The 21,126-nt window shown below is 41.2% G+C and overlaps 1 protein-coding gene across 1 annotated transcript in view; it reads right to left on the minus strand.

The window, feature by feature from the left end:
* The window catches only part of IL2RB (interleukin 2 receptor subunit beta), a 28,894-nt gene extending 26,649 nt beyond the window's left edge, over positions 1-2,245 (minus strand). The window contains exon 1 of the mRNA XM_074226859.1: positions 2,016-2,245. The gene's annotated coding sequence lies outside the window, so the exon portion shown is untranslated. The remainder of the gene's footprint in view (positions 1-2,015) is intronic.
* Positions 2,246-21,126: the final 18,881 nt, after the last annotated feature.

Below are 21,126 nucleotides of genomic sequence, written 5' to 3' on the forward strand. Positions count from 1 at the left end.
AAGTATCATGGAAAAGCATCAGATAGGCATCAGATTTGGAAAGCCCAGGAATGCCATCTATAACATTTCTCCAGCTTTTCCCCTCTGGAGCCAAGTAGTACAGTCTCACCTCTCTTGAAGGTGAGAACCCTTCAGATACTTGAAGTCAGCTCTCCCCTACCCTTCACAAACCTTCTATTCCTGTAAGTAATCCATCTAAATTTTCCATGAACCATGTTGGCCACCCTCCCTTGGCCATGCTCAACCTGGTCAATGACAGAGGTGATGCTCCAGTTGGGGGCTGAAGGGAACCCAGCTGAACAGCAAATCATGTCCCTAGTCCTGGATACTCTTCCTGTGGCCAAGGAAGACATCAGCTTTGGAGACTGTTCAGCCTCAGAGCTGACTCATATAGTCTTAGCTCTTTTTCAAAAACCTAGCTCTCATAATTACTAGCTATGTGACCTTAAACGAATCACATCCCTCTTTGGGGGCAGTTTCCTCCTTTGAAAATGAGAGAGATGAACTCTGTGATCACTGTGTATCCTATGATAACCATAACCCCTAGCCTTTTAAAGGGTAAAGGAGTGGTTAGGAGTAGGGGAATCTTGAGTCATAGAGATAGATTTTGATCTCATGAGATGTGACACAAGGACAGACATAATCCCTCTTTCTCCTCCTGTCCTCTGACACCTCAAGGATCTCAGGTTCTGAAGGGAAACCCAAGGTGGTCTCTTATTCTTCTAAGGAGGGAGAAAGCAGGTCTCAAGGCACAAGGGAGAAAATCCGGAAGCACCCTCCTCAACCATTCCCCAAGACCACCACTTTGCTGAATGGCTGTCCCCAGAGAAAAGGAGCAGAAAAACAGAGGATGGCAATCTTTCGCCCACGGGGCCCCAGATCTACTGTTGAGAAATGTGTCAGATTGAAACTGCTTGTGTATGTGCCTGCCATCCATCCACCCCCTCCTTAGCTGGGAAGAGTCCTCTAGCAGCACCTCCCTTTTCTCATGGCTCATTATTTTCCCCTTTGTCCCTCTTCATCTCCATTATTATTCTCCACTATAACCCTCTTCTCAAAAACTCACTTAGCCTTTCCTTCCCTTCCCCATCATGTTCCTACTTCCCACCTTCCCCACCCCCCGAGACTTCTGCTCTTGCCTACATCAAAGAATCCTCCCTTCCAAAGAACAGAGGCTATAAGACCACAAATTTCAGGGCAGCTTAAGAAATGACAGCATCCCAAGATCTCAAAGGGACCTCAGCAACCACCCATTCCGACCCAGTCCAATCAAGAATCCTCTTTCCAAGGGATCATTCAGACTCGGCTCCAAGATCTCAAATAAGAGGCAAACCATCAACTCTCCTGGCAGTCCATTACCCTTTGGGACAGCTCTCAGGGTTAGGAAGTTTCCTATTGTAAGCCAAAATCTACCCCCTTGCAACTTGTACCCACTCCTCATTCTACTCCTGAAGCCAAACAGAGCAAATTGAACCCATCTCCCTCTGACAGCCAGCCCTCCAGATGTTTAAAGGTAGTTCTCATAACACCCCCACCTTGGTATTTTCTTTAGAATCAGCACCTCAGTTTCTCCAACCAATCCTTATGGCAGAAGCTCCTTCCTCATCACTGCTATATGACTCCTCCTGTATACCCATCAAATTATAAGAGAATTGGAAGGAACTTCGGAGATCAACCCAAGCTCTCTGATCCCAGAATTGATGCCTTTTTCCAGAATATCAGTGACCTTTCTAAAAATGGACTCAAAATCCTATATATTTTCAGAGAAGGAACCTGAGGCCCAAGGTTATAGAAAAACTTAGCCTAGATAATATCAGAGGAAGATTCAAACCAGGACCTTCATTTCCAAATCCAGTGCTGTTATCCCACACTGAGAAGGACCCCTGGGCACTTCTCCTCCTTGGCCTCTCATTTCCTTCTCAAGGTTCATCACTTCTGCTCCCACATCTATTGCCACCACCCTGCCCCCATCTTGTCCTTGTCATCTTTCAGAAGGCTCCATACCCCAGACTTACCTTTTCCGATTCCTCAGGCTCTGTTACCTTCTGCATCCGAAGCTGCCCCCTCTGCTGCCTCGTTCAGGGCCACCAGAGGGGGCAAATGCACTTTGAGTAAGAGCCTTCTTAGGATGAGAGGGGGCTCCCAAAGAGGAGGGGTCACTGTCCCTTAGGTGGCTTGAGGAGGGAAGCAGGATCTTGTCAACACCTTATTATTCTTCCCTAAGTCCTCCATGTGCTAGTCTGACCCAGGGCCTCCAATTATGAAAAGGCAGCTACCTGGGCAGAAACTAAAAAACCCCCAGGCTCAGCCCACTTCCTGTGGTGACTGGGGGAGGGGGACAGAGGTGGGTGGAAATTAGGCTGTCTGAAACTCTGAACAGAACAATCGGGTATCAGAAAGAGATCTCCCTCACATACTCCCACAGTCTGATCACACATCCCACACTCATGTGCACATATGAATACATACATACTCCATTCTGCACGGAACAGGCAGGACTGGTCTGTGCCTCCCAAGAAAGACCTCCCCAGTACTCAACTCCCATTCCTCAGAGCTCAAAACCATAAAATTCTGCTTCAAATGCCCCCCCCATAGATGCACAGATCACTCCATGAAGAAGTTAAGTTCATTCTTACACACAGTCACACCTTGTTGTATGCTCTACATACAAACATACATGTAGATAATAACCAAATTCCTATAACATTGTGGATTCCAATGTGCTTTTCCTGTGTAATCCAATCTAAATGTAGATATGGCAGTGATCAATACTCCCATTGTACAGATGAAAAGAATGAGGCTCAGAGCAGAAGACTTGGTCATTGTCACTTAGCTAGTAAACATGGAAGGAAGAATTAGAACCAGGGACAGTGACATAAATGTCACTTTCATTCACAAATCCTGTCCCACTCACCCAGTTCTCTCTGCCCCTGTCTCTATCTCTCCCTCTTAATTTATATATGTACATAGACACACACAGACATATATACATATGTGTTATACACATAAATTATAGATACACGTGTGCAAATATGTAATATATACATAAATTAATGTCTATAGAGTACTCTTTTATCTTAGAGACTCTAGAAATGCTATTACTATTATTAATATTATTATTAATGATATTATTAACTCAGAGATCCCTCTTCATAACAGTCCAAAGTCTTTCACAGATCTTTTCTGTCTTCCTAGAGGCTCTCTCTAGGCAAGGAGCCACTTGGGATGATGCATCTTAAACAGAAGAAAGAAATATTCAGTACTCGTTTGTGCAGTCTTTGGAGGACTGAGTCCTGCCTCAGATGGTATCAGGGAAATGTAGAGGAAGGAGGACTCAGTCCTTGATAGTCCTTGACCTTAGAGAATTCCTGGAATAAGGACATGAGATGGAGGTAAAGGGGCAAACACAACCTCTCTTCTTAGGAAGTTCTGGACTGAGGGCATAGGATGTCATGGCCTTGGTACTCATAAGAATAGGAGTCCATCTTTATTCTTGGGTAGCTCTTAGAGCTGTGGGGGGAGGCAAGTTCTCTGCTCTCTCAGAAGTTCCAAATTCAAAGGGGGTGACCCTTCCCTCGGGTGTGATGAGGCAAAGGTGCCATCTAAGCTCAGAATATGCCTCTGATACTGAATAGCTCTCTTCACAGCCATTAGGGTCCAGTTCTCTCCAGTCTTCCATTACTGAAGTCCTAGCATGGAAAAACCAAGATCTGGAAGTCAGGAACCCTGACTCCTTGGGATGGACTGGGCCTCTGTATGTATGTGTGTATGCAAAGGAGCAGGTCACATCCCCTGACCCAGTCTCAATTCCCTCCTCTGAACATGAAAAGTACATCTGGGGCTGATGCTGCATGAGTCCCTCATTCCATGAGAGATTTGTTGTCCTTCCTTTTTGAAGAGGGCCAATGATATCATAGCTCATGTCTTGACTTTCACATGAATTGGATTTAAGTGAGGCAGAGTTGCATGGTCATTGGCCTTCCTCTCTTGGAGAGTCATGGAGATACAATGGCAAGACAGAAATTGAGATGACTGGTGATGACCTGGGAAGGAGTGGATGGCCTTAGCATCTGACATGTCTGACCAAGTACCTGCTTCAGCCACCTTCATGACCCATTGGGAACAAATTGTTCTCAACTGTCCATTCCACAGGGGAAATTCTTCACATGCTTGGGGTAAATTTCTCCCCACCTCACCAATGGGTTTGAAGGCTGTTGGTTACCTTCAACCTGGTTTGATTTCATCAAGAATGTGGCCATGGTGCAAGCTACAGTTTCTTGAGGGTTGGATGAAAAGTGGACACCAAAGGTGGATGAACAAACTTGAAAAGGGCTTGGCAGATGCTAGTCCTCAATTCTGCTGTAATGATGGTCCCAATGGGATGGGGAGTTGTGAGTACTGAGTTGCATGGAATGATGTGGTTCCTCCCCTTCCACAACCTTCCTGTTATGCCTCCCTGTAGTGGAACTGAAATAGGAAAATTTTGAGAGCCTGTGGTCTATGGTGGTCATGGCAGGATTGACTTTGTGGTGCTCTGCTAATCCCTTTCTGCATGAGGTGTGGGGAACTGAGAAGAAGTCCAAGTTGTGTTGTCCTCCCTGGGCCACCCCATCCTGCCACATTTGTGTGGGCAGGGTTTGTGCCCCTCTTTCATGATAGATTAAAGGCATTTGATGATGCCTCTAGCTATGGATTTCATGACTCACAGCAAGACAGACTTAGAACAGAAATGAATAGCACAGAAATAGAGAATGTCAAGGTAAAGAGGGCCTTAGAACAGGGAATGTCAAGGTGGGAAAGGTGGAAAAGAATTTAGTCAGTCATTAAGCATTGATTCAGTCCTCACAACCAGTCAGGCACAATGCTAAGAATGAGGAACACAAAGAAAGGCCAGACACTGACTGGCTCCCAAGGCATTGGCGGAGGGGGTGGAAACTGAGTCCCAACAACTCATATATGTGAGCACACACTGAATTAATGGGATGTAATCTCAGAAGCAAGGGATTGGGGCTAGAGGTGAAGTTGGGGAGAAAGACCAGAAAAAAGGCATCCTGGTGACGGAAATTTGATCTGAGCCCTGAAGAAACCAAAAGAGAGGAGCAGGAGTGGCATTTCAGTCTTGGGAGGAAACCAATACACAGGTACAGAGATGGAAGGAAGAGTATCCTGGCAAGAATCAGAACCACGGCGTAAAAGAACAAAGCCAGACCTTTTACTTCACTGGTAATGTGAGTTTTGTGAACTGTGGAGGTGAAGCTTCAATTCCTGGCTAGTACTATAAATGGGAGATCTGTCTATGTCCCAGGGGAGCTGTGGTCTACTTCAGAATGGAGGTCTTGTCTTCATAGCAACCCTGAATACTTTCCTCTCTTAGCTAGCACCATAAGTCCAGAGAACTCTAAAGATCCCAGAGGGAGGTGAGGTTTATCTTTGCCTGTTGAAATTCTTCCAGTCTTTTAATCTCTTCCCTATAAAGCTTTCCCTGATCTTCTCCATTTAGAATTGTTCCCTCTCCATTTAAGTTTTTAATTAAATATTTTCAGTGAGCTTCTCATTCATTCAATAAGATTTTTTTGTTTGTTTTTTTGCAAGGCAGTGGGGTTAAGTGGCCCAAGGCCTCACAGCTGGTAATTATTAAGTGTCTGATACTGGATTTGAACCCAGGTCTTACTGACTCCAAGGCCAGTGCTCTATCCACTGTGCCACCTAGCTGCCCCTCATTCAATAAGTTTTTTATCAAGTGCCAGGCTAATGGACAAAAGCAATGAATCACTATTTTGTATTAGAGTTATTTATGCTGTTTCTTACCCTCTTTCGTGATGTCTCACCTACCCCCAGGACTTGCATTTGAATCAAAGTCCCCAACTCCAAATCCAGAGTTCTTTCCCTCAGACAGGCTATACTCTTCTCCTACTTCCCATCCCAGATCTGGCATTCCATGTTCCAAGCTTTTCCTGAATCTGCCCATGTCACCATCTCCTCTGCCTCCCTACTGTCCCCTTGAGAAACTCCAATGACTTCCTGTTCTCTACAAGAGGTGCAATGGATAGAACACTGGGCCTTGAGCCAGAAAGACAGAGCTGAGTTCAAGTCTGTGCTCAGACATTTATTAGCTATGTAAACTTGGGGAAATTGTTTGACTTCATTTTCTTAAGTGCAAAAATGGGAATAATGATAATGATAATGATAATAACCCTTCCTCTCGGGGAGGGAGGATCAAATGAGAGAACCACACAGCACATAGATAAATGGTGCCTAAATACATGCAAGCATTCTATTTATTAGATAGAATTTGTTTATTATAATCTAATCTAAAGTCCACAGTTCAAAACAAGAATAATATTGTGTATATTAACAGCAGCATAAATTATGACCAGACTTGACTCTTCTCTGTAATACAATGATCAAAGACAATTCCAAAGACTCGATAGAAAATCTCATCCATAACGAGAAAAGAACTGTAGAGTCTTAATTCAGCCCTAAACAGACTATTTTCCCTTTTAAAAATTCTTTTTATGATTTTTTTTTATTTCTCAAAGTTTTTCCCCCTTTTGCTATGATTCTTCTTTCACAACATGACTAATATGCAAATGTGTTAAACATGATTGTTCATGGATGCTCTGTATCAGATTACTCACTCTCATGGGAAGTGGGAGTGAAGGAAGTAAGAGGGGAGGAAGGGGGTGCAGAAACTTGGAATTCAAATGCTTACAAAAATCTTTCCATGTAATGGGAAAATATAAAATAAAATGACAATAAAGACCACTGCTTAGCATTTAAAGTCCTTCATCACTGAGGTTCTTCTGATCTTTCTCATCTGTGGATGCTATCCCCCTTTCACACACAATTCTGTGGAACTCTGTGTCCCTTAAATCTATTCATGAACAAGTAAAGCTATCACCTGTCATGTCACTAGTCTTCTTCACCAAATCTCTCAAGGAAAGATGGGTTCATGCAGCATTAATTTGACCCTTCATGTTCAGGTGAAGGAATTGAATAGAGCTAAGGTAAGTGACCTGCTCCTGAACATGCACCCACAGGCTCCCTCATGATGGTTCCATGATTCCTGCAATATCACAGTTCCTGTTGCTGTCCAGACAGACCCTGAGAGTGGGTGAGGTGGGCAGGTGCTCACCCTGGTAAGCCTCGGGTCTGATCAGGAATCCTTGTCAATCCCCAAAATACCACCCTGGGAAAGTTGAAGGGCAGGTACCTGAGTAAAGGAAACTGCATCCCATCCCCCCCCCCAACAGGACCCTGAAAGTGAGAATCAGCATCAAGGGATAGGACTTTGGCTTCAGGAAGGACCAGAGGGCCCTGGGAATGGAGCCCTCTAGTCCTGGGCAATTGCAAGGCTTTCAGTGTGGGAGGACACTATGTGGGCTGTGCTGTGGAGGACTTTGCTATCTCTACCAGGGTGCCAAGCTGGGCTACCCTACTATATGTCACTGTACAGCAATGCATGATTTCATTCAGCCAACTGAATTATTTTCCCTCAACTTTGCTCCAGACTCTCTGGACTGTCCCGCCTCCATCCTAGCAGCCTTCTGTGCCCCTGCAGGCTCCTCTTCCAATGCATGAAGTCCTGCTCTGGACTGGCATTTCTCGGCCAGCCCTGGCCAGCCAGGCTCCACACTCTCCCTCTTTTATAGGTCCCTTTCTACATCATCTTTCCCCATTAGAATGTAAACCATTTGAGGAGCAGGATGGCCTTATTGGCTCCTACTTATATTCCTTCTTAGCATAGCATCTGTTACGTAGCAAGAATTTAATGAATGCCCTATCTACTTCTCTGCTCTACCTTTCTCTGTTTCTATCACTCTATATGCTTCTCATCTCTATCTGTCACGAGTTTACTATATACTGTAGCTACATAAGACAGCCAGAGGCATGTTGGTTAAGCTACTGGGATCTGGAAGACCTGAATTCAAATCCAAAATGATTGGAGAGAGGAGAGAGGGACAGACACAAAGTCAGAGACAGAGAAAATTTGAGACAGTGACAGAAAGATATACAGAGAGACAGAGATAGAGACAGAAAGACAGAGACAGAGAGAGGGTACTTATTAATCCCTTTCTGAGGGATTAACCTAAACCTAAAGAAACAAACAAAAAAAAGGTGAGACATTCTTTGCCCACAGGTAATTTATATTCTTGAAAGTAACAGACCCAAATGATAATCTGCATTTGTGGACTGAGTTTTCCTTTCTGACCATCTTGACATGGTCTATGTGCTATTATATTTTTATTTATTTTTTTACCTATTTATCAATTATATATATATAAATATAAATATAAATATATATATATATATATATATGTATATGGTTTTTGCAAGGCAAACAGGGTTAAGTGGCTTGCCCAAGGCCACACAGCTAGGTCATTATTAAGTGTCTGAGACTGGATTTGAACTCAGGCACTCCTGACTCCAAGGCCGGTGCTTTATCCAGTACGCCACCTAGCTGCCCCTATCAATTATATTTCAATCTGGTTTGGGTCTCACATGGTGTGTCCTTGCAGTCAAGGAATCATTTCTGACCCGGTGTTCTAGAGCACTGAGCAACAACTTTTCAAATTCAAATAGCCAGTAATGGTCAATTCACAGTATGGCTCTATAGGCGATTTGTCCTTCAGGACAGTGTTTTATTACATAGACACACACACACACACACGCACACACACACACACACACACACGATAATAATGCACAGTCCTTGGAGTCCAGAGATCCTAAATTCAAATCTGGCCTCAAACATTTACTAGATGGATGACTCTGGACAAGTTACTTTACCCCTATTGCCTCAGTTTCTACATCTGCAAAATGAGCTGGAGAAGGAAATGACAAACCACTCCAGTATCTTTGCCAAGAAAATCTCAAATGGGGTTACAAAGAGATGCATGCAACTGAGCAATAACAACAGCAAGCTCTACATAGGTGGAATTGTGGGAATAATCCACACCCCCCTCGAGATACCCCTGAGGTATTTGGAGAAATGTTTGTGGGTTTGTCCTTGCTCGATCTCTTAAATAAATATCCCCTGGTAAAAGCTAATTCAATGTTAAGTAGTTAAATGAAACTAGAGTACTAGTCCCTGGGACCCCAAAATTGAGGAAGGAAAGATTGCTGCTAAGGACCCAAGCAGATGAAAGAGACTCCCCAATCCCTTCAGAGTAAGTGAGAATCCTGAGGGGTTGAAAGATAAGAGACCTTGTCTTAAGAGAGTGAGGCCATAGTCAATCACATTACGTGTTGAATTTTATTATATTTATTATATTATATTATAAACAAAACTATACTGTACTATGATTTACTAAGGGGCGCACTTCGGTGACCGTTACTCAGTTCCCCTACTGTCTTTATTATGTGTAGCTTTTAACACCACAGATCACCCACTCCTAATCACTCTCTCCAAGGTCTTGGACTCTGGGATATAGTTCTTACTTTATTCTCCTCCTACCCATCTGATTTTTCTTTCTCCATCCCATTTATGGGTGAATTGTTCTTTATCCACCCTCTAATGGCGAGAGTTCCCTAAGACTTGTCCTGGAACAAGTCTTTTCTTCTCTCTCTACACACTCTCTCCATGTCTTTAGCAACTGCATAGGTTTAACTATCATCTTGATGCAACTGACTCCCAGATCTCTATTCCCAGCCCTCAACTCTCTCCTGACCTCCGATCCAGTATCATTGCTTGGATGTCCTGGAGGCATGTCAAACTCTACGAAGTCAAAACAGAACTCACTATCTTCCTCCAATAACATTCTGTATTCAAGGCTGTTTTGTTATCTTTCAAAATGACCCCAAAAAGAGAGATAACGACACAACACTCCCCCCACCTCAGTATTGCTGTTTTCTCACCTCCCACTCACTCTATATAGTCTGGTTTCCGCTCCAACAAGTCTGCTCCATACATCTCTGTAAAGTCATTAATATTATTTTTGTTATCAAATCCAGTTGCCTTTGTCCATTCCATATCCTCCATGAGCCTCTCTCTAACTTTGGTTTCACACTCAGATGTTCTCCTCTTACTTCTCTGACAATCCCATTTCAAACAATGGCTAGCATTTATCTGGAATGAAAAGGTTTTCGAAATACTTTCTAAATATTCTCATTTTATCCTCACAACAAACCTTAGGAGGTAGATGTTTCTAGCTCCTTTCTTCCTAATCCCTGGAGGTAGTGTTATAGCACTATACTGTAGATTTAGAGCTGAAAGAACTTGGATGCCATCAAGGCCAATCTTCTCATTTCAAAGATAAGAAAACTGGGGCACAAAATGAATTGCTCAGTTAAACTGTATCTGAGGTAGAATTTGAATTCAAACCTCCTTCATTCCATGACTAGTAATTCAATGTGTGACAGCCACTATACCAAGGCTGGGGGTATAAATCAGAAAAAGGACAGTTCCTGTCCTCATGGAGTTTAGAATCTAGTACATAAAGGGAAGTTAAAGGGGAAGGGGGAGCTAGCAGAGAGGGGCAAGATATTCAGCAGAGCTGCCATAGGAAAATGAAGAGCACTCTATCCACTGCTGTCAAAAGTTGCCCTTAGGGGCGGCTAGGTGGCGTAGTGGATAAAGCACCGGCCTTGGAGTCAGGAGTCCCTGAGTTCAAATCCAGTCTCAGACACTTAATAATTACCTAGCTGTGTGGCCTTGGGCAAGCCACTTAACCCCCTTTGCCTTGCAAAAACAAAAAAAAAACACACAAAAAAGTTGCCCTTAGATCTTGAGGGTGACCATGATGTCAGGAAAGTGATGTCATGACTTGGACAGAAGATTGAGGGGGCATGGTGCAAAGGCATCATTCTCACTCTCCCATGTGAATCCAGTGGCCTGAAATAGTAAGGTCAGAATCAAAGGAACATCTTGCCTTTTTAGTCAGTTTTTCCCCCTATATTATGTGGTAAGGTATCATCAGCCAGCAAACTTTTGACAGTAGGGTAAAGCTAATCTGTCTCTTGATGGTCTAATTTTATGTTCACAGACTTTTGACAGTAGGGTAAAGCTAATCTGTCTCTTGATGGTCTAATTTTATGTTCACAGAATTTTGACAGTAGGGTAAAGCTAATCTGTCTCTTGATGGTCTAATTTTATGTTGACAGTGTGGTAAAGCTAATCTGTCACTCGATGGTCTATTCTATGGAGCTCTGCAAGCATACTCCACCCCCAACTCAAAGACCTTGGTTTCCCAGAAGTTGCCCCCCAGGTTATTGGGAATAACGCTGGTAGTCAGGATCATTTATTATCAGAACTAGGATGGTCTATGATCATCTTCAAACATCCCACTCTTGTTCTTCATCATTTATTTATTTATTTATTTAATTTTTTGAAATTAATTTTTATTAAAGATATTATTTGAGTTTTACAATTCCCCCCATCTTGCTTCCCTCCCCCCACCCCACCCCCCATAGAAAGCACGCTGTCAGTCTTTACTTTGTTTCCATGTTGTACCTTGATCCAAACTGGGTGTGATGAGAGAGAAATCATATCCTTAAAGAAGAGAAGACTAAGAGGTGACAAGATCAGACAATAAGATATCTGTTTTTTTCCTAAATTAAAGGGAATAGTCCTTGAACTTTGTTCGAACTCCAAAGCTCCTTATCTGGATACAGATGGCACTCTCCTTTGCAGACAGCCCAAAATTGTTCCTGATTGTTGCACTGATGGAATGAGCAAGTCCTTCAACGTTGAACATCACTCCCATGTTGCTGTTAGGGTGTACAGTGTTTTTCTGGTTCTGCTCATCTCGCTCAGCATCAGTTCATGCAAATCCCTCCAGGCTTCCCTGAAATCCCGTCCCTCCTGGTTTCTAATAGAACAATAGTGTTCCATGACATACATATATCACAGTTTGCTAAGCCATTCCCCAATTGAAGGACATTTACTTGATTTCCAATTCTTTGCCACCACAAACAGGGCTGCTATAAATATTTTTGTACAGGTAATGTTTTTACCCTTTTTCATCATCTCTTCAGGGTATAGACCCAGCAGTGGTATTGCTGGGTCAAAGGGTATGCACATTTTTGTTGCCCTTTGGGTATAGTTCCAAATAGCTCTCTAGAAGGGTTGGATGAGTTCACAGCTCCACCAACAGTGTAATAGTGTCCCAGATTTCCCACAACCCTTCCAACAATGATCATTATCCTTCCTGGTCATATTGGCCAATCTGAGAGGTGTGAAGTGGTACCTCAGAGAAGCTTTAATTTGCATTTCTCTAATAATTAATGATTTAGAGCATTTTTTTCTTGTTATTCATTAAGGAAAACATTTACTTAACCCATCATGTGTTAGGTAATGAGGATACAAGTACAAAAATGGCATAATTCCTGTCCTCAAGAAGCTTATATTCTCCTAAAGGAGATAAAACACATTTCCTATTCAATAAGGCAGCCATCTGTGAAGCTGTGGATGGCACAGCTGGGGGATATAAAAACAAAGGTGAAAGCCTCTGTCCCCATTAAATCCTAATGGGTAACTACACAGAGATGAATAAGAACTAAATACCAAGTGATTTCAAGGTGAGGGTAGAGTTAGCAATTTGGGGAATCATGAGAAGCCTCTGGAAGGAAGTGGTATTTGAGCTGAGCCTTCAAGGGAGATAGAGGTTCCAAGAAGTGGAAGGGAGGAAAGAAAGCATATCGGTTTTTGAGAACTGACTCTCCAAAGGCCCAGAAGTGGCAAATAAGCAAATCTGGCTGAAGTGTACATAATGGAAAGTGATGTGTAATTAGCCTGGAAATTAGGCTAGATCTTGATTCCAAATGACTTCAAATGTAAAGTGAAGTTTTTATCTTAGAGGTAATAAGGAGCTACTGTAACTTCTTAAATAGGCTAGGAACATGGTCAAATCTGTGCATTAAAATGCTGTTATCCATTTGTTGTTATTGCTTATCCTTCATTCTGGAAGAAAGACTTGAATGAGGTCTAAAACTATTTTATAAAGTGGCGGTCATCAAAACTGTCTGGTACCGGCTAAGAAATAGAGAAGTAGACCAGCGGAATAGACTGGGTACAAGAGAAACAGTAGTAAATGAGTACAGTAATCTACTGGTGGATAAACTCAAAAGACATTAACTTTGGGGATAAGAACTCACTATTTGGTGAAAACTGGAAAAGCTGGAAAATAGTGTGGCAAAAACTAAGCCTAGACCAACATTTCACACCATTTCATACCAAGATAAGGTGGAATAGGCACAGGATTTAGATATAAAAGATGATACCATAGGCCAATTAAGAGAACAAGAAAAAGCCTATATGTCAGATCAAGGGAGAGAGAAGTTTTTGACCAAACAAGAGATTAAGAATATTATAAATTGTAAAGTGGATGATTTTGACTACATTAAATTAAAAAAGTTTTTGAACAAACAAAATCAATGCAGCAAAGATTAGAAGGAATGTTTCTGATAAAGGACTCATTCCTAAAACATATAGAGAATTGAGCTATCGAAAGTCTTATGAAAAATGCTCCAAATCATTATTGATTGGAGAGATGCAAATTTAAAAAAGGTATCACCTCACATCTATCAGATTGACTAAGATAACAAAAAAGGAAAATGATCAATGTTGGAGAGGATGTAGGAAAACTGACATTAATGCTCTGTTGATGGGGTTAATCCAAATTTTCTGGAGAACAATTTGGAACTACACCCAAAGGGCAATGAAGCTAGGTATACCTTTGATCCAACAATACCACTATTAGGTCTGTATCCCAATGAGCTCATAAAAAATGGGAAAAAGACCTTCATGTACAAAAAATTTTTTAGCATTCCTTTTTGTGGTGGCAAAGAATTGTAGATTAAGGGGATGCCTAACAATTGGGGAATGACTGAACAAGTTATGGTATATGAATATTAGATATTATCACTGTTCTGTAAGAAATCTTGAGGAACCTGGAAAGACTTGTATGAATGAATATTGAGTGAAGTGAGCAGAACCAGGAGAACAATATATACAATATTATTCTATATGCAATAATAGCAACATTGTGAGATGCTTCAACTATGATCGAAGACAACCCTGAGGAACCTGTTAAGGAAAATGACATTCACATCCAGAAAAAAAAAACCCACCTCAAACCCCAAATAAGAAAACACACAAACAAAAAATAACCATGGAATCTGAATGCAGAGCTAAGCATACTATCTTCATTTTTAAAAATTTAATTTCATGTTTCTTCTTTCTTTTTTATGTTTTCCCCACCTTAGTTCTAATTCCTCTTTCACAGCATGACTAATATGGAAATATATTAAGCATGATTGTGCTTGTATAACTTTTACCAGATTGTTGGTTGCCATAGAGAACAGGGAGGGAAGGCATGATGGTAGAAAAATATGCAACTCATGAACTTGCAAATGGATGAGTGCATGTTATTGGAAAAAATAAAATATTTTTTAAATGAAAAAATATATACTAGTTGATTTCCTTTGTAATTCAATGTGTTTTATTTTATGCATTTATAACCTTTATTCTGAGAGGGGGTTCTTAGGTTTTATTAGTAGTACTATGTACAAAGCATATTTTTCATATAAAGATGAATAAAACATTTGAAGGAGAATAGGGAGCAGAGGAGAAGGTCAAACATTACCTCAAGAAGACAGTTGGTGCTTTAATTCTAAGGGAGGTTAGCCACCACTCAGGGATTTGTTGGAGCTATCCCACATTAACTCTGAGTACCAATTGTTAAAATTTCAGTGCAAGCAATTAATACCTCAGAAAATTGGCAAATGCTATAAGTCAAGACTTGATTTATTGTTTTATTAATTGTCTAGACTTCAGAAAGTGATGGAGAAAATTTTAATTATATAGATTAAACTTAAAAGTGTGTCATCCCAATGAAGCCAATCAGGGAGAGCAGGGAGGGACCCGAGAAAAGAGGAGAGAGGCAAAAAAGATGCTGCTCCATTGGACAGCAAAGAGAAAGCAAAGAGGAGACTTGACAAGGGAAATAGATTATTTTTAGAGCCAACTAGTGAGCTAGTTGGGGAAATGCCAGATAGAAAGAAATCTGACTTAGAAGGCAGCCAAGTTCTAGGCTTGGTTTTTGCCACTAATTCACAAAGTGACTTTGAATGGTTTTCTAGCCATGACCTTGGGACAAGTAAAGACTGTTTTCTCCTCTGTGACAAATATGCAGCAATTGGACCAGATAATCTCCCGGGTCTCTTGTAACTCTAAAATTCCATGAAGCCTCCAAAGAGGATTTATTATCTCTCTCAAACTGAACCAAGCTGGACCCTGTTGGGTAACTCTCATTTGCCATGTGTGAGAGAGTGTAGGGCACTCAGCCCAAATACATATTACAGGATGTAGATTTAGCCTGGGAGTAGTGGCTGTGATGGCAGTCACATCAGGACAGAGGAAGTGGAACCTTAGCTTAAAAACACAAAATAAAGCCATTGCCACTGTTTCCCCCATTCGCCAGTTTTACCCTTCTCAACCCTGACCACATATCCCTCTTAAACTGCTTTAGGTTTCAGGGAGGGGAAAAAAAGAGAAGGAAGAAGTTATCATGTTGGACATAATACTATCCAATTGACAAACCATTTCCCTTCACTTTTGTGAGGTGAGTAGTATAAGTCTTCTTATATCAACTTTGCAAATGAAGCAACTGAGGAAACTTCCCCAAGGTCAGGTGGCTAGGACCTCAGATCTATGTCTCAAATCTAAGTCTTCTGATGCTAAATTCAGGGACTTGCTACTGAACTGATGGGAAATTGGGGAAGGGAAGAAAGGAGAAAGAAAATAAGAGGGAACAGAAGGAGATTAAAGGTGAATTCTGAGACACTGGCACCTGTTCAGGAGTAGGAAAAAAAAGAATTAAAGCTTCTAGTAGAAGAGAAACATCTCTGCTCCTGCCTTCACTATGAATCAATTCTGTCCAAAGCTGTCTCCGGAGAGATAAATCACAGGCATAATTAGGATGGGAGCAGATTTATCCATACCCATGCCCAGTTAAATCCTGTTTGGGATAATGGATGGCTTGAAATGCATTTTCTCTCCCTTAGCTAGAGGCCACATCCTGTTAATTAGCAATGGCGAATTTATTGATTGATGTCTTTCCTCAACCCCAATAGCAGACTCTTGTGAAGCTCAGAACAAAGGGGGTGGGAGAGGCAGGGACCCACCTCTCCTTACTGACCTAGGAATCAACACTCAAAGTCAGCACAGGGAAATACAATTCAGGATCAAAACCCCTCTTAAAGAATGAGGGATCACTGTGAGGATTGATGTTGCCCTCACAGATTCTTCTTCCTTCAGTAGAACTATAGGAATTATAAAGAGGTGCAGTGGTGTGTTGGTTAATGTTTAACAATCAGCTCTCCCCCTCAAAAAATAAAACGTGCACAAGTTTGTTTTTTTTAACTCTATTATCAATATTTTCTCCATCATTTTCTTGGTCTAGACAATCAACAAAGCAAAAAACTCAGTTTCTAACTGTTGCTGATCTCAGAGATGTAAATGCTCACACTGAAAATTTAACAATTAGCTTTTCCAGTCCCATCTGGTTCTAGTACACTCTTTTTAAAACTTTAAATCATTTCTTTTTTTTAAAGAAAGATCATATTTATTTTTAGTTTTACAATTTTTCCCCTAATCTTTCTTCCCTCCCCCCATCCCCCATAGAAGGCCTTCTTTTCATCTTTACATTGTTTCCATGGTTTACATTGATCTAGGTTGAATGTGATGAGAGAGAAATCATATTCTTAAGGAAGAAAAGTAAAGTATAAGAGAGAGCAAAATTACATAATAAGATAACGGTTTTTCCTAAATTAAAGGTAATAGTCTTTGGTCTTTGTTCAAACTCCATGGTTCTTTCTCTGGATACAGATGGTATTCTCCATCACAGATACCTCAAAATTGTCCCTGATTATTGCACTGATGGAATGAGCGAGTCCATCAAGGTTGGCCATCGCCCCCATGTTGCTGTTCGGGTGTACAGTGTTTTTCTGCTTCTGCTCATCTCGCTCAGCATCAGTTCATGCAAATCCCTGCAGGCTTCCCTGAAATCCCATCCCTCCTGGTTTCTAACAGAACAATAGTGTTCCATGACATACGTATACCACAGTTTGCTAAGCCATTCTCCAATTGAAGAACATTTACTTGATTTCCAATTCTTTGCCACTGAAAACAGGGTTGCTATGAATATTTTTGTACTAGTGATGTTTTTACCCTTTTTCATCATCTCTTCAGGGTATAGATCCAGTAGTGGTATTGCTCGATCAAAGGGTATGCACATTTTTGTTGCCCTTTGGGCGTAGTTCTAGACTGCTCTCCAGAAAGGTTGGATGAGTTCATAGCTCCACCAACAATGTACTAGTGTCCCAGATTTCCCACATCCCTTCCAACATTGATCATTGTCCTTTCTGGTCCTATTGGCCAGTCTGAAAGGTGTGAGGCAGTACTATAGAGATACTTTAATTTGCATTTCTCTAATAAGTAATGATTTAGAGTAATTTTTCATGACTATGGATCACTTTGATTTCCTCAGCTGTAAATTGCCTTTTGCATATCTTTTGACCATTTGTCAATTGAGGAATAGCTTTTTTTTGAAAATTTGACTCAGTTCTCTGTATATTTTAGAAATGAGTCATTTCTCAGAAATACTAGTTGTAAAAATTGTTTCCTAATTTACCAAATTTCTTTTGATCTTGGTTACAGTGGTTTTGTCTGTGCAAAAGCTTTTTAATTTAATGTAATCAAAATTGTCTAATTGGTTTTTGGTGATGTTCTCCACCTCTTCCTTGGTCATGAACTGCTTCCCTTTCCATAGATCTGCCGGGGAAACTCCTCCTTGATCTTCTAGCACATTCTAGCACGGGTATTGGAGAATGGATCCAGTTTGGCTCTGGAATGGTATCATCTTGCCAGGTGCCATACATTCCTCTTCAGAAAGAGTGCCATATTTCTTCAGCATGACCAAACTCTCCTCCTGAAGCTTCACTCAAGGCTGAAGTACCTTCCTGTAGCCTCTCCCTCTGATTGGGATGACCTCTCTCCAAAGCTTCATTTCAGAAGAGTGTGCAGACTATTCATGTTTTCAGTCCTCTGTAGGCCACACTATGGACTTTCCCAAACCCCTTTGTTCCCACCTATTCATCCCCATTCACTTCACTTTTAGCTTCCTTTTTTTATATGTCTATTAGAATGTAAGCTAAATGAGGGCAGGGATTGTCTTTGTTTCTACTGGTGTTTGTAAACCCAGAACTTAGCAGAGTGCTTCACCCATAACAAGTTCTTAATGCATCTAATTGACTTACTGACTGAAGAGTGGAGCTCCCAGCATACTTCAGAGTTTGGCGAGCTGAGATTTGGGGTGATTATACTGAGTGAGGAGCCTGCATAGGCCTATCACTTTGCATATCTCTCGGTTTCTAATGTGCTCATTTCCAGTCAGACCTCAGAACTGACCCACATTCTCCAAGCTAACACACACTCGGTAAATGATGGATTATCCAAATGAATTGACTCATTTTTATAATAATTCACATTTCTGTCAAAATTTAAGGTCTGAAGTACAAATAGGAATCTGGCACATGGACAGAGACCCCATCAAGTTGGCTCATGGAGCCAAGGACTAATGATAGAGTACTCTTGTTCTTGTTATTCAGTCATTTCAACTTCTCATGACCCCATTTGGGGTTTTCTTGGCAAAGGTATTGAAGTGGCTGGCCACTGCCTTCTCTAGTTCATATTACAGATGAAGAAACTGAGGTGAACAGGGTTAAATAGCTTGATTTGGGAAGACCTGAGTTCAAATCCAGGCTCAGAGACTTCCTGACTCAAGGTCTGGTACTCTATCCACTGGGGCACCTAGCTTGCTTCAGATAGGGACCACCATCTGAGGCAAGCTTAGGGGAATCTGTCAGATAACCACGACAATCACAACTTTCCTTACAATAACCCTTTGAGGTAGGTAGTAGAAGGATTCTTATTCCGATTTTATGGAGGTGAAAACTAAAGTTCATTGAAGTTAAGTGACTTGCAAATACTTGCAGGTACAAGCAAAATTTAATCCCAAATCTCTTCTGAGCTCAGTGGTCTTTCCATTACATAACACTCCCTTCCCAAGCAGTGACCTGAACTAGGGGCACTAAAATTGTGGGAACCTCTGGCCAGACACTAATGCTGGAGAGATCTGTATTACCACATCCAGCTTAACCACCAATTGGAAATGAATGAGATGAGCTTAGCCTTCTTCCATGTGTGATCACAATCCCCTACAGGGTTTTACAATATTAGAGATGAAGGATCATTAGAAGAGAGAAAGTCATACCTGGGAGGGCCTTTAGAATAGAGAATGTCAGACCAGGGAGGTGCTTTAGACAAGGATGTCAGAGGTGGGGGAGTGTCTTAGAACAGGGAATATCACAGGTAGGAGGGATTCTCCAACAGGGGATATCAGAGATGAAAGAGGGCTTAGAACAGAAGATGCCACAGCTGGAAGGACCTTGAACAGGGAATGTCAGATCTGAGAGGGACTCATATTAAACAAAGGAAACTGAAACCCAGATCAGGAAACCAAAGACTTGAATTCAGGTCTTCATGAGGTTAAGCCCAGTGTATTCAAATACTTTAAAAATTATTACGTTTTATTTCCAGGACCCTCCTTCTTAGTACATTTGAGTCTACACCATAGATTCTCCTGGAGTCCACTTGAGCCTAAATTTAGTAAGATAATCTCACCCTGAACCCAGAGGATAGTATATAAATTGTCATTCATTCATTCATTCATTCATTCATTCAATCCACATGTTTGTCATGGCATCACCTCCCTAATGTCATGGTCTTCTTTAAAAATAAAAGATAAACATCATCATCATCATCATCATCATCTTCAACATCCTCATCATTCAATCAAGAATAAGCCGAATGTGATAGTAGGTGCTTAATAATTATTATTTACCAGAAATGCCAGAATGCCAGAAACATTAAGACTTTCCTAGGGTCTCATTTGAATCCCAATCTTCCTGGCTTTAAGTCTGATATTATATCCACTCCATCATCCTGCTAAAAATATCCCTTCCCACCTTCTCTGCTGAGGAGGGGGTATATGGATATAGAATATGCTGCAAATACCTTTGAACTTACTTGGATGGGTTGTCTACTTTTTCTTAAGTTTTTGCAAGGCAATGGGGTTGAGTGATTTGCCCAAGGGCACACAGCTAGGTCATTATTAAGTGTCTGAGGCTGGATTTGAACCCAGGTACTCCTGACTTGTCAGTGCTTTATCTACTGTGCCACCTAGACGCCCCAGTTGCCTACTTTTGATAAGATACCTTTTCTTCTTTCTTTTCCTTTGTTATTAAAACTCAGATATTATGTTATATGATATGTCACATAATAAGTTATTTTACAGTATGACTCAGGGAGGATATATATATTGGGAAATGAGGGTACAAAATTAAAAGATACATTTAAATTGCCTCTTTACTTCTCATGTTCTCCACCCCAGACTCTAGAGGCAGCCAGGTGGCATTTTGGTCCAGAGTTCAGAAACCCTATGTTCAAATCGAGCCTCAGACAGACCTGAACAAGTTGCTTTAACTCCATGAGCCTCAGTTTCTCCAACTGTAAAATGAAGAAAATAATAGCACCTATATCACTGGGTTGTTGTATCAAATGAATTAATACCTGTAGAGCACTTGGCATAGTGCTGACAGGTAGCCATTTCTCAATAAATACTGACTTGATGAATTTATTTAATGCTTACTGTCCTGGGAGCTCAGAGAAAGGCAGGAAGTTCACAGTCTAATTAGGAAATTCACTTACAAATCGTTATATATAAACAAGCTGTAAGGAAAATAAATTGGAGGTAAGGAATCAAAGGAAAAGCAGCAGAATTAAAGGGGATCAGGAAAAACTTCTTCCAGAAGGTGGGATTTAAGCTCAGGAATTTCTAACCTTTTTTTGATAATCTCCCTTTGGCAAATTGTGGACAACTTCACAGAATGTTCTTAAAATATACAAGATAAAATACACAATTTTACCGAGAAACAAAACAAAACAAAATTAATTATATTGAAATGTTAAGAAATCCTGTCTAGTGGTGCAGTGGCTAGAGCTCCAGCCCTGGAGCCAGGAGGACCTGAGTTCAAATTCAACCTCAGACACTTAATAATGACCTA

Source organism: Macrotis lagotis, chromosome 2 (assembly GCF_037893015.1).
Source record: "Macrotis lagotis isolate mMagLag1 chromosome 2, bilby.v1.9.chrom.fasta, whole genome shotgun sequence".
NCBI lineage: Eukaryota > Metazoa > Chordata > Mammalia > Peramelemorphia > Peramelidae > Macrotis > Macrotis lagotis.